Source organism: Hevea brasiliensis, chromosome 14 (genome assembly GCF_030052815.1).
Source record: "Hevea brasiliensis isolate MT/VB/25A 57/8 chromosome 14, ASM3005281v1, whole genome shotgun sequence".
Lineage (NCBI taxonomy): Eukaryota > Viridiplantae > Streptophyta > Magnoliopsida > Malpighiales > Euphorbiaceae > Hevea > Hevea brasiliensis.
Window position 1 is genome coordinate 58,335,349 of NC_079506.1, and position 15,132 is coordinate 58,350,480.

Here is a 15,132-nt window from a genome sequence, read left to right on the forward strand (position 1 = left end):
CAACACAAATGTGACAAAACTAGGGAAACAAAGACAGATGCAAGAAAGCCTCTAATATACCCTAAGATTAGTAGTATTGAGTGTAAACTCACTACTAAGCCCTGAATATGTTCAGATTTTCTTACAAACACCAGAAAACACAAGGACTTGAAGAACCTTCAAGGCTGAAACACAAGGAAGATAAAAAGGAGAAGGAGAAAACAAGAACACAACAAAATGGATGACCAACCTGTTTTGAAGAGAGCCTAAGCTCTGATACCAAATGATACGGTCTCTACCCTTAGTAGCTGATTCCACTAAGAAGAAAGACCAAAGGACCGTCTTCAAAACAAGCCAAGAAACTCCCTTGAACCTTTAACCCTTCACCTTGAAGATGGAGAACTGAAAATATAATTCCCAAGAAAGACAGCCAAGAACAAGACCAATTCACCTATGTTGATGAACAACCTTGAACATATAATAAAACTTAACAAATCAAGGCAAGAATTTGCTAAGAAAAATAGAGACAGTTCTAAGAAGAACTTTGAAGCAAAGCTCCAGCAATTTTGCTCAAAAAAATACCATATGAAATCTGTTCTCTAAATGAAACAAAAGAAGGCTAATATGGGTTGGTGTATTCTGCCAAGACATTTCAACAACCATGGGACATGTGCAAGTCTTGGTTAATACACCAATCTCTCAAAAAATAGATACAAAGTTCAAACATTAATAGAAAAGTCAGATTTGGCAGCGTACAAATGAGAGACAATCTGAAAAGAGATGTTTTGTCTTGAAGTTGAAAGTAGTAACTTTGCTTTTCCTATAAATAGTTGAAGCATGGCTGGAGCTCTTGGACAAAGTTATGGCTTTCAATCTTTGCAAAATGGACAAAAGCATCTTCAAAAAGTTGGTGGAGATGGGCTTCCAATTGTGCTGCCACCTAGGCACTCCACATGGACGCCATATTGGATGCCAACTAGGATGGATTTGCTGAGGTGGCTGCCACATGTATGCCAACTTGGACGGATGCCAGTTGGTCTCTTGGCTCCTCAAATATGCAAAGGAGTGTACAGCAAGGTTGGCTTCCCTCTTCCAAGTCCAAACCGAATACTTGCAAGAGGTTGGACTTGGTGATGTGCTTATGCACCAAGCCTTGAAGCTTCTTAGCCATTGCTCTAGTTATTGGCCCTTGGTGTGGAATTGGTGCAACCGGTTCCTCATCACTAATGGATATGGGACCAATTGGGGATGAAAATAGGCACTAAATGACACAATTTTCATTTAGGAAGTCTGCCCAAAAAGTGACTAAAACCTAGTGAACAAAGTGACCAAAGTTGAAAAATCACAGGCTGCCCTGCATAAACTGACCAAATGAACAGTGTTTGTTCATTTGGTCATAACTTGAGCTAGGCAGGTCAAAATGACCTGAAATTTTACCAGTGGTTAGATGAGATATAGACCTAAAACTTTCATGAAGAACACCAACCCAAATTATACTATTAACCTAATCAAATTACTGAGCCAAGTTGGGTCACTAAATCTGCAGACTGCAGATTTGCCATTTGAACAGTAAAGTTTCAATGGCTATAACTCTCTCTAGAAAACTCCGATTTAGGTGATTCTTGAACCGATGGAAACCTAAGACATAGTAGAACATTTCATATGAAGAAAATTAGAGCAAATTATGGACTTAACTTGATCAAATTGTTAAACAAAGTTGGAGCAACAAATCTGCAGAACCAAATTCTGCAGCATGAATAGTAAACATAATTTGCTTATAACTTGAGCTACAAAACTCCAATTAGAGTGATTCAAAAAGGAGAATAAACTTAAGACAATAGGAAACATTTTCTATGAAGAAAGTTTTGCCAAATTCCAACAGTAAACTGACCAATGAAACAGTACAACTAAGGACACCAAAACTGAAAATTTGGCAATTTTGCCTAAAAGATCAAAGTTGTGAGAAAATGACCAAAACCAACAAGTTTGGTGATCAAAATGTGGTATGTGGGTGAAGTTGGAGTTCCCATACCTATTAAGCCTTAGAAAGTCAATAATTTGACTTGAATAGTATAGTGAATAGTAACCCGAAACACAAAATTTCGAGAACGTCGAGTTTAGCACGTTAGAGCTAGGTAAAAATAAGGCTAAATTTATTTTTGGATTTATGCCAAGTTATGGTACTGAAACACTGTGAAATTGTGTGTTTCAGTGGAAAAAAATACCGGGACAGAACCCGATGAGTCGAGTCAAGGCCAACAGGTAACTCGTTTGAGGTTTGTGTACAACATCACTATGCTTTAAAATTCATTGATAAAGTGAATGAATTATGCATTTTATTTTTTGCTTTGAATTGTTGAAAGTTTATTGTGACCTTATTTATGATGTTTTGATTTAAATTGTGAAAATTATTGTGTATATTTGAAATGACAATGTTTAGCAAATTGTTAAGATAAGTTTTGAAACCACAGTGTCATGACCATATATTTGAACACCTCACTAGCACGACTAGTGGGGGTAATTCGTTTCGAATTTTGATTCCTTCTCTGGAGAAGTGTTGAGGTGTGCCAGTAGAAGAGGATGTGAATGGATATCCATATATTTGAGCTAGCTAGCCTTGTGATGTGATTTCTCTTCAGCCTCTGGCTATTGAGATTCTATTTGTTTCGAATGGCATGATCTAATTGTGGGTTTTATGAAATGTGTTTTGATACTTTGAAATGAATTTGGTTTGCATTTAACATCTCATAATGCATGATTTGTACTTAATTCTCATGTTCAGCCAAATTTTTGAATAAATGTGATTTAAGTTTTGCATAAAGATTATTTTAGTATGTTGTGCACCACTGAGTCCTAGTCCTCAGCGATAGCTTTTATTGCTATCGCAGATTTAGAGACTAGAGGAGCAGCAGACTGAGCTGCTGAAGATTGAGGATCATTCAGCTTGAAGTCTTTGGGTATAATTTATACCCTAACAGTAAATATTTCTTTTGATGTATATATTGCACATAAATGTATGGACATGTAAAAATGGGTCTTGAGCAGTTTGTATAAAATTTATATAAAGTTGTAATATATATTGTAGTTTGAAATTCTATTAATGTAAATTTTGTAATGATATATCTAAATTGTTTTGTTTCTAATGAAATATGAATGGAACTATTTTATTTAATCTGAATGAAATGGATTGCTAGTATTTTGATGATCATTGGATAGTGGATTTGAAATTTGAAAGTTGATAAATGTATTGAGAAATTGATTGAGATTGAGTATGAAATTGAAGTAGTGGTTGAGAAAAATTTTTAGAAGTGCTTTTTACAGGTATTTGAAGAACTATTTTCTCAAAATGCAGATAGAACTCTGTCAAAATTTTTATAAAATTTACGGAAAAATAAAATGGGCCAAAATTTCCAACTAGCTTTCAACTTAATTACATGTTTAAAATACTTATTAGAAATGCTCACCACTTATCAAAAATAAGAAAATTGTTTTAAAATCCCTTGTAGGGCACTTAATGAGTTATCGGTAGGTGAAGTTCGGTAGTTCATTAGGTATTTTACAGAAACATGTTATACCTTACAGAGGGGTAAGGTGTGACATTTTACATTCCCAAATATACTCTTTTCCAAGAATTTGGAGCCTAAGCTCTGATGCCAACTATGTTATGACCCAAATTATAGGCTGGACTGGCATTAGGACTTGGGTTGGCATAAGATCCCAAAAGCCCATAGTAAGCCTAACTATTCCAAGCCCAAACCTAAGGTCCATTACTGTAGTCCAATTTTAAGAAGACAAACAGATAAAGTCCGACTATAAATTAGACTATCCAAAGGGGAGTTTTTAGCGCACCTGATCTGTAATCACAAAATATATCAATTTGGGGAGCTTAGCTCACCCTCATAATCATAAACATAGCAATTTAATCAAATGGGAGTTCAGCTCCATTATCCAAGATAAATACCCATCCTATATATCCACACATACATAGATAATAGGTTTAAAATTTCAAAATAAATAAACTATTACAATCCCAAGCCAAATAAACTACTTCTAACACATTCGAAGTTCTAGATTTTGAATTAATACTATGAAATTCTGATTTTATTACTAAAAGATCTACATAAAGGAAACAGGTTAATCACAAGAAAGAGATCCTCCTGTAACCTGGAAAAAATAAGGTGAATAGGAGTGAGCGTTCGACTTATAGAGTAAGATACTGATTTTAATTACAATTTCTATAACTATCTAGGGCTAATGCATTCCTGAGGAAGAAATGCAATATATACCAACCCATCTAAACAAATTCAAACAATATTTGCTTAAAGAATAATTTAAAACACTTACATACCCATCTATCACATCAATATACGTATCTATATGGGAGCTGATCCCCTATACAGCTCTCTTAATCTAATGCTAGCCAGCGAGATCAACTTGAGCCGGACTTTCTCTTAATAATCCAAATGCGGGGGTCAACAAGATCAACTTAAAGCCATACTCACCCCGACTTATTAGAAAAAGGATTGGGCCCAGCAAGACTAGCTCTAGCCAATCTGCACATCCTACTCATATCCAGTACCACACTATACGTATGCCGACACACACATACAGCTCTAAATTATCTTAAGGTAACACCCACATCGATTTCATCAATGTAAGAATGCAACACAAGGCATGCCTATTAATAGCTATATACATATACTTATAAGTGATGCATGGGCATGCCTTGAATAATATTGAAATAATATTGAAATCATAAATAAAATCAATATCTACTCACAGATTAACCAGAAGCTACTGTGGTAGCTGAGTAAAGGAAATGGCTGACCCTGATCACTTAAATAATTATATTATAAATTTATCAATACTAACTTTAAAATAAGACTTTAAAAGAGACAAAAGATGTCCTAATTTATATCGAAAATCTGACAGAGTTTTTCCTGTATCTAGGACCTACCTAACCAGCAAAGTGGTTCAAATCACACTTCTAAAATCACAAGTCCCAAACCCACACCTCAACAACATCACATGGCCCCTCCTGGGCGCTCCAAACCAGGCAAAACTCACATACTCAAAAAATTCAATTATAGTTCTTAAAACTGATATTCTACAGAAATCATTCAAACTAGCTCTAAAAATTCTAAAATTTTGCTATGAGGTCCTTAACAATGCTATAAGGCTATTGCAAAAAGTATTAAAATTTTTTAGTCACTTACGAATATTTTATAGATTTTTATTTTAAACCCGATTCTAGGTAAATAAGAGAATTTAAAGTATGAGTTTACTTACACCAATTCTAATACTTCGAACGCATCCGGGCATCTGAAAATTGTGGTGATGACTGTAATATTGGTCTGCTTCTCAGATAATTCTGGCAGCCTGCTTGTCCGATCTGAAAATATAAACCAAGGTATCGATAGAATTTTCAAGAAACAAAAGTACCAACGCAAAGCCCACAACACCAGAAGTTAGCATATAATTTTTATTTAATTAAATATGCTCATTAAAGGCTGAAAAAAATATTGCGAAGTTCATGGGACCCACCAGATTCATAGTGTCAAAATTTTAAAATTTATATAATCGCAAAGCTCTCGTTGAGTAGAGCACGCTGATATTCTCAGAATCTTTGTGGGGTTTCCGGTTTGAGAGAAATTTAACCAAAAGCTGAAATGGGTTAAAACTTCCCGAGCTCTATTCGGACAAACTGTTCGACGAAAATTCATGTTCTTGGTGTCTTTGGAAAGCTCTTGAAGTGTAGAAGGTGATTGAGACTGGACCCGGTCCAATTGGTGGCCGAATCGGACGGATTTTGGCCACAAAGATGAAGCATCGCACTGCATGTGAAGGGAGATTTGGGCACATTTTTTTGGCGATCCAGAAGGCAGTCAGCTATGGGGAGGCTTCCAAGTGAGGCGCCGGTGACTAGGGAAGGGAGGGGAGATGGTGGCCTGCGGTGGGGAGGGGAGAGGAGAGAGAAAATGAGAGGGAAAGAGAGGCGGCCGAAACGCACAAGGGAGGGGAAGAAAAAAAAGAAGGAGGCCGGTTCAATTCGATCGATCCAATTTAGTCCAGTTCAATTCAAGATATCCAAAATTAAATTTTTACTCTACCTTGAGACCCAAAACGAGGCCCAAAAATTCTAAAAAAATTATCAAAAATTCAGAAAATTTTGTAGAGTCCAAATATATTTTTAATTTTACCACATGGTCTTTAAATTAATTTTTAAAAATCGATGAAATTTATTATCTCAAGAAAATCAAACTCGATTTTAAAAATCCAAATAATTCCAATTTAATTTCCATAATATTTAATAAAATAAAATATTATAATTTACATATAAAATAATAATTTAAAAATTTAGGGTGTTACAGGTATGTTCTAAGAAAACATTTTTAACTTAATTTAAATATAGTATGTAATTAAATTCATTAAGTTGTTTAATGTACTTTGTAACACCCCTAATTTTTAAATTTATTATTTTTGGGTAAATATTGATATTTTATTTTATTTGAATTTTAGGAAATTATTTGAAATTTTTCGGATTTTAGAAATCATGTTCGATTTTCCGAAAATATAAACTTTGATGATTTTTAAAAATTAATTTAAAGACCACGTGGCAAAACTAAAAATATATTTGGAGTCTACAAATTTTTTTGAGTTTTCTAGAATTTTTTTCGGAATTTTTGGGCCTCGTTTTCGGTCCCAAGGCAGAGTAAAAATTCAAAATTTTATATCCTCAATTGAACCGGCCGACTCGAACCGGACCGGATCGGACTAGCCGAATCGGGCCGGCTCCTTTTCTTCTTCTTCTCCTCTCCCGCGCGCGTTCTCCTTCCTCTCTCTCTCTCTCTCTCTCTCTCTCTCTCTCTCTCTCTCTCTCGTTTTCTCTCTCCTCCCACCGCCTCGCCGTCTCCCACCACCCTGGGCGCACCTCCCAACCGACTCGCGCGACCCTTCGACTTCCTGGCCAAAATTCGGCCTATCCGACTACTGATTGGGTCGGGTCTTATGTCTAAACCTATCTACATCTCGAGAGCTTTCCATAGACACCAAGAACACCAAAATCCATCCAGTGGTTTGTCCAATTTTTGTCCAGAAAGTTTTAGCCCATTTTGACTTTTGGGCCAGATTTCTAGCAAACCGTGAACCCCAGGAGAAAACCGAGAGTACCAAAATGCTCCACTCGTCGAGAGCTTTGCGGGAATATAAACTTCAAAATTTTTCGACACTATTTTTCGGTGGGTCCCACGAAACTTCGCAGTGTTTTTCCGAGCATTAAATGAGCTTAGAAAATTCCGTAAAATTTATGTACTAACCCCCGTGTTGTGGGCTTCGTGTAGGTATCTTCAATTCGCGGAAATTCGACAGTTGTTTCCTGCCAGATAGACCGGCTACCGAAAAAGTCTCCGAATTGGATCGAGGTTTTGGCTACCCCACCATTGTCAGACATCCCGAGCACGTCCCCTAAGTCGGAATCGGCATAGGTAAACCCGAACCTTACTTTTTCGTAATTTTCTAGTACTTAAATGGGATTAAAAATCCATAAAATATTCGTGGTAGCTCAGAAAATTATGATTCTTTTTGCAATAGCCTAGTAATATTACTAAGGACCGCGGGGCAAAGTTTTAGAATTTTTAGAGCTTATTTGGGTAGTTTTTGCAAAAATGATCAATTATAAGGATTAAACTGTAAATTTACATATTGTGATTGAGGACTATTTGGATGGGCCCAGGAGGGGCTGTGTGATGTGATTGAGTTATGAGTGTATAATTTGTGAATATAAAAGTGCGTTTTGAGCCCTTTTACAGGTTGGGTAGGTCCTAGGTATAGGGGAGACTCTGCCGGATTTTCGGCACGACTTAGGACGTATTTGGTCTTTTTTTAGTTTGTATTGAGTCAAATTTATTAAATGATTGTAATAAAATTATCAGGTGAGCCGGGACAGCCTTCTTCCTCTGCCCAGCCGCCACAGTGACCGCTGTCAAGTCTGTAAGTAAAATATTAATTTTAATTGTAATTTCGATATTATTATATGTTCAAGCATGCCCATGCATCACTTATAAATATGTATCTATGTAGTTAAACTCTAGGCACGATTTATGTTGCATTCATAACTTTTAAAGTGCCATGGATGTTGTTGTAGTAATTTGGAGCAGTGTGCGTGCGTTGGCGTGCGTGTGATGTGGTGTTGGCTATGGATAGGACGGGTAAACACGGCTTGAGATCTTCGCTGGGACCCGGTCCTTCGGGGTAGACACGGCTTGAGTTCTTCGCTGGGACCCCTATTTGGTTATTAAGTGGAAGTCCGAGCTGAGTTCTTCGCTGGCACAGGTTGGATTTAAGAGAGCTGTATAGGGGATCAGCTCCCATATATTATGATTGCTATTACTGGGTGTGTCAGTGCTCCAAATTACCTTTTTGTTGTTATGATGTGAAAAATATTGCTGATATTGCATTTCACTCTACAGGGTGCATTATTTCTAGATAGTTATAGAGATTATGGTTAAAATTGATATTTTACTCTCTGAGTCGAACGCTCACTCCTGTTCAATATTTTTCCAGGCCACAGGAGGATATTTTTGAGGTTAACCTGTTTTTCTCCCTCGCAAGTCGTTTATTTATTTTTGTGTAAACCTGTTAACTCTTAGAATTTTCGCATGTGTTAAAAATATTTATTTGATTTGGGTTTGTAATATAAATTGTTATTTTGGGCCTGTAAACTTATTATTCTATGCATGTTGATGGACTGAATGAGGGAGCAGAGCTCCCATTTATTTTATGTTGTTATGAGTATGTGGAGGGTGAGCTGAGCTCCCCAAATGATTATATATTGTGTTTATAGGTCGGGTGAGTCAAAAACTCCCCGTTGAAAGGTCCATTTTATGGCCGGACTCTATCCGGTTGAATTCTTGAAACTGGGCCCAAATGGGCCTTAGATTTGGGTTAAGGAATAGTTAGGCTTACTACGGGCCTCGGAGGCTTTAGGCTGGCCCAGGTCCTAGTGCCGGTCCGGCCCATAGGTTGGGTCGTGACAAATGTGGTATCAGAGCTTAGGCTCCAGATTCATAGGGAAAAATTGTCTAAAAGTGTTGGGAAGAGTCTACTAGAAGTCACATACGAAAAATAGGGTCCACATTCGTCTTGCATTGTCATCTTTGCTTCTAGTTTCTGCTTCATATAATTATGTATAAACATGAGTCTACAGAGCTGTGTAACATGCTGTTTTGAATTTTGTGGGCTAATGCTGCTGAATTTCAGGAAAATGCATAGAAGCAGGAGAGCTGCCACTGCACCAGAACCAGATGTGCCTGACGAGGTGTCAGCACAGGATGAGGCACCTGCCTCGAGGAGGAGGGGTAGGAGGCCTAGAGCTGCTCAAGTAGAAGAGCAGCTGCCACCAGTTCATGATTAGTCATTTATGGCACAGGGTCCCATGGACCCAATGGCAGCTACTCTAGCTAGGTTGCAGAGAACCATCGATATAATAGCATAGTATATGGTCCACCCTCCACAGCAGCAGCAGTCCACCACACCAAGAGGGGAACCTTACAAACAGATAATCAATTTCAAGAAGTTGGTGCCTGGTACTTATGATGTGTCAGACGATGCATATCGGTTTTTGGATTCCTACATACAGGCAGGAACAGAATTGCAGTTGACTGATAGAAGACTTATAGAGTGTATGCAGCATGTCATGGGGCCTATGCCTAGACAATGGATGAATGATTACATATTACCTCGAATGGAAGGTTTGTCGTGGACTCAGTTTGTGGAACTGTTCATCAACCGGTTTGTACCAGAGAGCTTCAGAGATCAAAAGCAGTGGGCCTTTGAGGCCTTAAGACAGAATGGCAGGTCTGTAGATGAATATGCTCTGCACTTCGAACTGAGCGGTATGCCCCTAGCAGAGCTCGTAGAAACTATGAAGGTGAAGAGATTCCTAAAGGGGCTGGACAGGAGGTATGCAAACCTGTCCATGATGTCTGATCAGTCTTTTGATGTAGTGGTTGATCGAGCTAGACAAATTGAGATTAGCTATGCTATGGATGACAGCGGAAGGGCAAAGAAAAATAGAGCAGAGAGTTCTTCAGGTGTTCCCCACATGGGTACTACGGATAGTGGTGGCCAAACAAATTACAGAGGAAGAAGCAGGAATAAGAGGAGTGGTTTTAGACACAAATCTCGAGGATTGCACTGTGGTACGAATCCAAAGAAGGGTCATAGCTCTGAGTGCAGCCTGGTGCAGTTCAGGATCCTCCTTGGCACCTTGTGCACAGTGTGGAAGAGAACATTCAGGACCTTGTATGATGGGTTCAGGAGTATGCTTCAAGTGTGGCAAACCAGGTCACTTTGCTAGGGAATGCCCTGTGTTCAGTGAGCCACAGATGGGGTCACAGGGTTCTATTACAAATGTTCCTCGTCAGTTGTATCCTAGTGCTTCCAGCATGGTAGGCAGTCAGTTCAGTGGCCAACAGGGCCGAGGACAAGGGGGACGTGGATTTGGAGGCAGATCAAGAGGTAGAAGTCAGTATCAGGGTTCTGCCACCCAGGGTAGGGGTCAAGCTCAGGTTTTTACCCTGACCCATCAGGATGCTCAGGCTTCCAATGCAGTTGTGGCAGATATTCTTCTGGTCTGTTCCTATGAGGCTCGTGTTTTAATAGATCCCCCTACGCACTCATTTGTCTCCCCTGTTTTTTCCATGAGATCGGGTAGGAACCCTACAACTTTAGAATGCCCTTTGTCTGTAGCTACCCCGCTTAGTGACAACATAGATGTAGACATAGTTTTTCCAGGTAGCCCAGTAGTAGTGGATGGAAAGATCCTCCCAGTAGACTTGGTTCCTCTACCAGTAATAGATTTCGATGTAATCTTGGGAATGGATTGGTTGGCAACTCATTATGCCACTTTAAACTGCAGGAACAAAAAGGTGTATTACCACATACCTGGTGTGGAAGAGTTTAGCTTTGATGGTGACAGGAGCGTGGCTCCATATAATTTGGTGTCAGCAATTAGTGCTAGAAAAATGTTGAGGCAAGGATGTCAAGGGTATTTGGCATTGGTGAGAGATACATCTGTAGAAGGTGTCAACATGGAAAATGTTCCTGTTGTCAGAGAATTCATGGATGTCTTCCCTGAGGAGCTTCCAGGGTTGCCACCAGGAAGGGAAATAGAGTTCTACATTGATGTTGTGCTGGGTACAAACCCCATATCAATGCCGCCTTACAGGATGGCACCAGCAGAATTGAAAGAGTTAAAGGAGCAACTAAAGGAGCTTTTGGACAAGGGTTTCATACGTCCGAGCACTTCACCCTGGGGTGCTCCTGTTCTATTTGTGAGAAAGAAGGATGGGTCATTGAGGTTGTGTATTGACTACAGACAGCTGAACAAGGTGACTGTGAAGAATAAGTATCCACTTCCTCGGATCGATGATCTGTTTGATCAGCTCCAAGGGGCTAGACTCTTTTCCAAGATAGACTTGCGATCAGGCTACCATCAGTTGAGAATCAGGAATGAGGATGTGTCCAAAACAGCATTCAGGACAAGATATGGTCATTATGAGTTCTTGGTGATGTCTTTTGGACTCACTAATGCACCAGCAGCCTTCATGGACCTGATGAACAGGGTGTTCAGGCCATTCCTGGACCATTTTGTCATCGTATTCATAGATGACATTTTGGTATACTCTCGGACCGAGGAAGAACACGTGTGGCACTTGAGGATGGTGTTGCAGACTTTGAGGGAGCACCAGCTATATGCCAAATTTTCAAAATGTGAATTTTGGCTAGAAAGCATCTCATTCTTGGGACACGTGGTTTCTAGTGAAGGCATTCAAGTAGATCCTAAGAAAATTGAGGCTGTAACTGATTGGCTTAGGCCTACAACAGTCACTGAGGTGCGAAGTTTTCTGGGTCTAGCTGGCTACTATAGGCATTTTGTGCAGGATTTTTCCAGGATAGCGGCTCCCCTAACTAAGCTAACTTGGAAGAATGTTCCATTCATTTGGACAGATGACTGTGAGAAGAGTTTCCAGACACTTAAGGAGTGTCTAACCACCGCCCCTGTTTTGACACTATCGATGAGCGGTGAAGGATATACCGTGTATTGTGACGCCTCCAGAGTTGGCTTAGGGTGTGTTTTGATGCAGAATGGAAAAGTAGTGGCTTATGCTGCTGAAGAGGCATGAGCAGAACTACCCCACTCATGATTTAGAAATGGCGGCTGTAGTCTTTGCACTAAAGATCTGGAGACACTACCTGTATGGTGAAGTGTGCGAGATATACACTGACCACAAGAGTTTGAAGTACATCTTCCAACATAGAGATTTAAACTTGAGATAGAGGAGATGGATGGAGCTTCTGAAGGACTATGATTGCACCATCCAGTACCACCCTGGGAAGGCCAATGTAGTAGCAGATGCTTTGAGTAGAAAATCTTCTGGTAGCTTGGCACGCATATCAGCGGAAAAGAGACTGTTGATTCAGGAAGTACATGAGTTGATGGATCAAGGTTTAATCCTAGATCTTTCAGATGAGGGGGTATTGTTGGCTCATTTTTCAGTGAGGCCGGACTTGCGAGACAGAGTTAGAGTTTCCCAGCACAGAGACCAACAATTGATGAAGATCATAGAAAGAGTACAGCAGGGTGAAGGTGGAGAGTTTGGATTCGCCAATGATGGCGCCCTTATGCAAGGTTCTAGGATATGTGTGCCCGATGTGAACAATCTCAGAAATGAAATCATGCAAGAGGCACACTATACACTGTACAATATCCACCCAAGCTCCACCAAGATGTACCATGATGTGAAATATAGCTATTGGTGGAATGGCATGAAGAGAGACATAGCAGACTTCGTGTCCAAGTGCTTGACTTGTCAGAAGGTGAAGTTTGAACACCAGAGACAGTCAGGGAAGCTGCAAGAACTCCTTATCCCAGAATGGAAGTGGGAAATGATTACTATGGATTTTGTGACTGGGTTGCCTCGTACCAAGCGAGGATATGATTCGATATGGGTAATTGTAGACTGCCTAACTAAATCAGCTCACTTCTTGCCTGTGAAGACTATATATTCTGTGGCACAGTACGCCCGACTCTACATTCGAGAAATAGTCAGATTGCATGGAGTTCCTGCTTCCATAATATCTGGCAGAGGGCCCCAGTTCACTTGTCGGTTTTGGAGGAAGTTGCAGGAGGCACTTGGCACACAGTTGAACTTTAGTACTGCTTTCCACCCTCAGACAGACGGACAGTCCGAAAGGACAATCCAAACACTGAAAAACATGCTTCGCATGAGTGTTTTGGATTTTGGAGGTCAATGGGATGATCAGCTAGCTTTGGTGGAGTTTGCCTACAACAACAGTTATCACTCCAGCATAGGGATGGCACCCTATGAGGCATTATATGGAAGAAAGTGTAGGTCTCCTCTGTGTTGGACTGAAATGGGAAAAGCGAAGGTGCATGATGTAGACCTAGTGCAGTACACTTTAGAGATGGTTCCTTTAATCAGGGAACGATTGAAAACAGCTTTCAGTAGGCAGAAGAGTTATGTAGACCCCAGACGAAGGGATGTGGAGTTTGCAGTAGGTGACTACGTATTCCTGAAGGTTTCTCCGATGAAGGGAGTCATGAGATTTGGAAAGAAGGGCAAGTTGGCACCTCGGTATATTGGACCTTTTGAGGTTGCTGATAGAGCAGTTGCCTACCGGTTGGAGCTACCACCCAACCTTTCTCATGTTCATCCTGTGTTTCACATCTCCATGCTCAGGAAATACATTCCTGATCCTTCCCATGTGCTACAACCGGATGTAATAGAGCTAAAAGAGAACTTGACATTTGAGGAATAACCTGTAGCCATAGTGGACTACCAAGTGAGACAGCTAAGATCAAAACAGATCCCTATGGTTAAGGTTTTGTGGAGAAGCCAGTCAGTGGAAGAGTGCACCTGGGAGTCAGAACGGGACATGCGCAGCAAGTACCCTTATCTATTCAATGTGTAATCCTGTACTTTATTCTGCCTTGTGTAAAAATTCGAGAACGAATTTTCTGTAAGGGGGGAAGAATGTAACACCCTTAATTTTTAAATTTATTATTGTTGGGTAAATATTGATATTTTATTTTATTTGAATTTTAGGAAATTATTTGAAATTTTTCGTATTTTAGAAATCGGGTTCGATTTTTCGAAAATATAAACTTTGATGATTTTTAAAAATTAATTTAAAGACCACGTGTCAAAACTAAAAATATATTTGGAGTCTAAAAATTTTTTTGAGTTTTCTAGAATTTTTTTTGAAATTTTTGGGCCTCATTTTCGTTCCCAAGGCAGAGTAAAAATTCAAAATTTTGTATCCTGAATCAAACTGACCGACTCGAACCGGACCGGATCGGACCGGCCGAATCGGGCCAGCTCCTTTTCTTCTTCTTCTCCTCTCCCGCGCGCGTTCTCCTTCCTCTCTCTCTCTCTCTCTCCCATTTTCTCTCTCCTCCCACCCGGCCACCTGCCTCCCGCCACCCGGCTGCCGCACCTCCCAGCCCACCACTCGCGGCCGCTGGATACCTGAGCGGCAGCCGTGACAAAGCGACGCGACGCGCGCACACAACCCTTCGACTTCCAGGCCGAAATTCGGCCGATCCGGCCACCAATTGGGCTGGGTCTTGTGTCTAAACCCATCTACATCTCGAGAGCTTTCCATAGACACAAAGAACACTAAAATCCATCAAGCGGTTTGTCCAATTTTTGTCCTGGAAGTTTTAGCCTATTTTGACTTTTGGGCTAAATTTCTCGCAAATCGTGAACCCCATGAGAAAACCGAGAGTACCAGAGCGCTCCACTCGTCGAGAGCTTCGCGGGAATATAAACTTCAAAATTTTTCGATACCATTTTTCGGTGGTCCCACGGAACTTCGCACTGTTTTTCCGAGCATTAAATGAGCTTAGAAAATTTTGTAAAATTTATATACTAACCCCCGTGTTGTGGGCTTCGTGTAGGTATCTTCAATTCGCGGAAATTCGACAGTTGTTCGGGTTTGTGAATTTCCGGCCAGACAGACCGGCTACCGAAAAAGTCTCCGAATTATATCGAGGTTTTGGCTACCCCACCATTGTCAAACGTCCCGTCCCCGAAGTTGGAATCGGCATAGGTAAATCCGAACCTTACT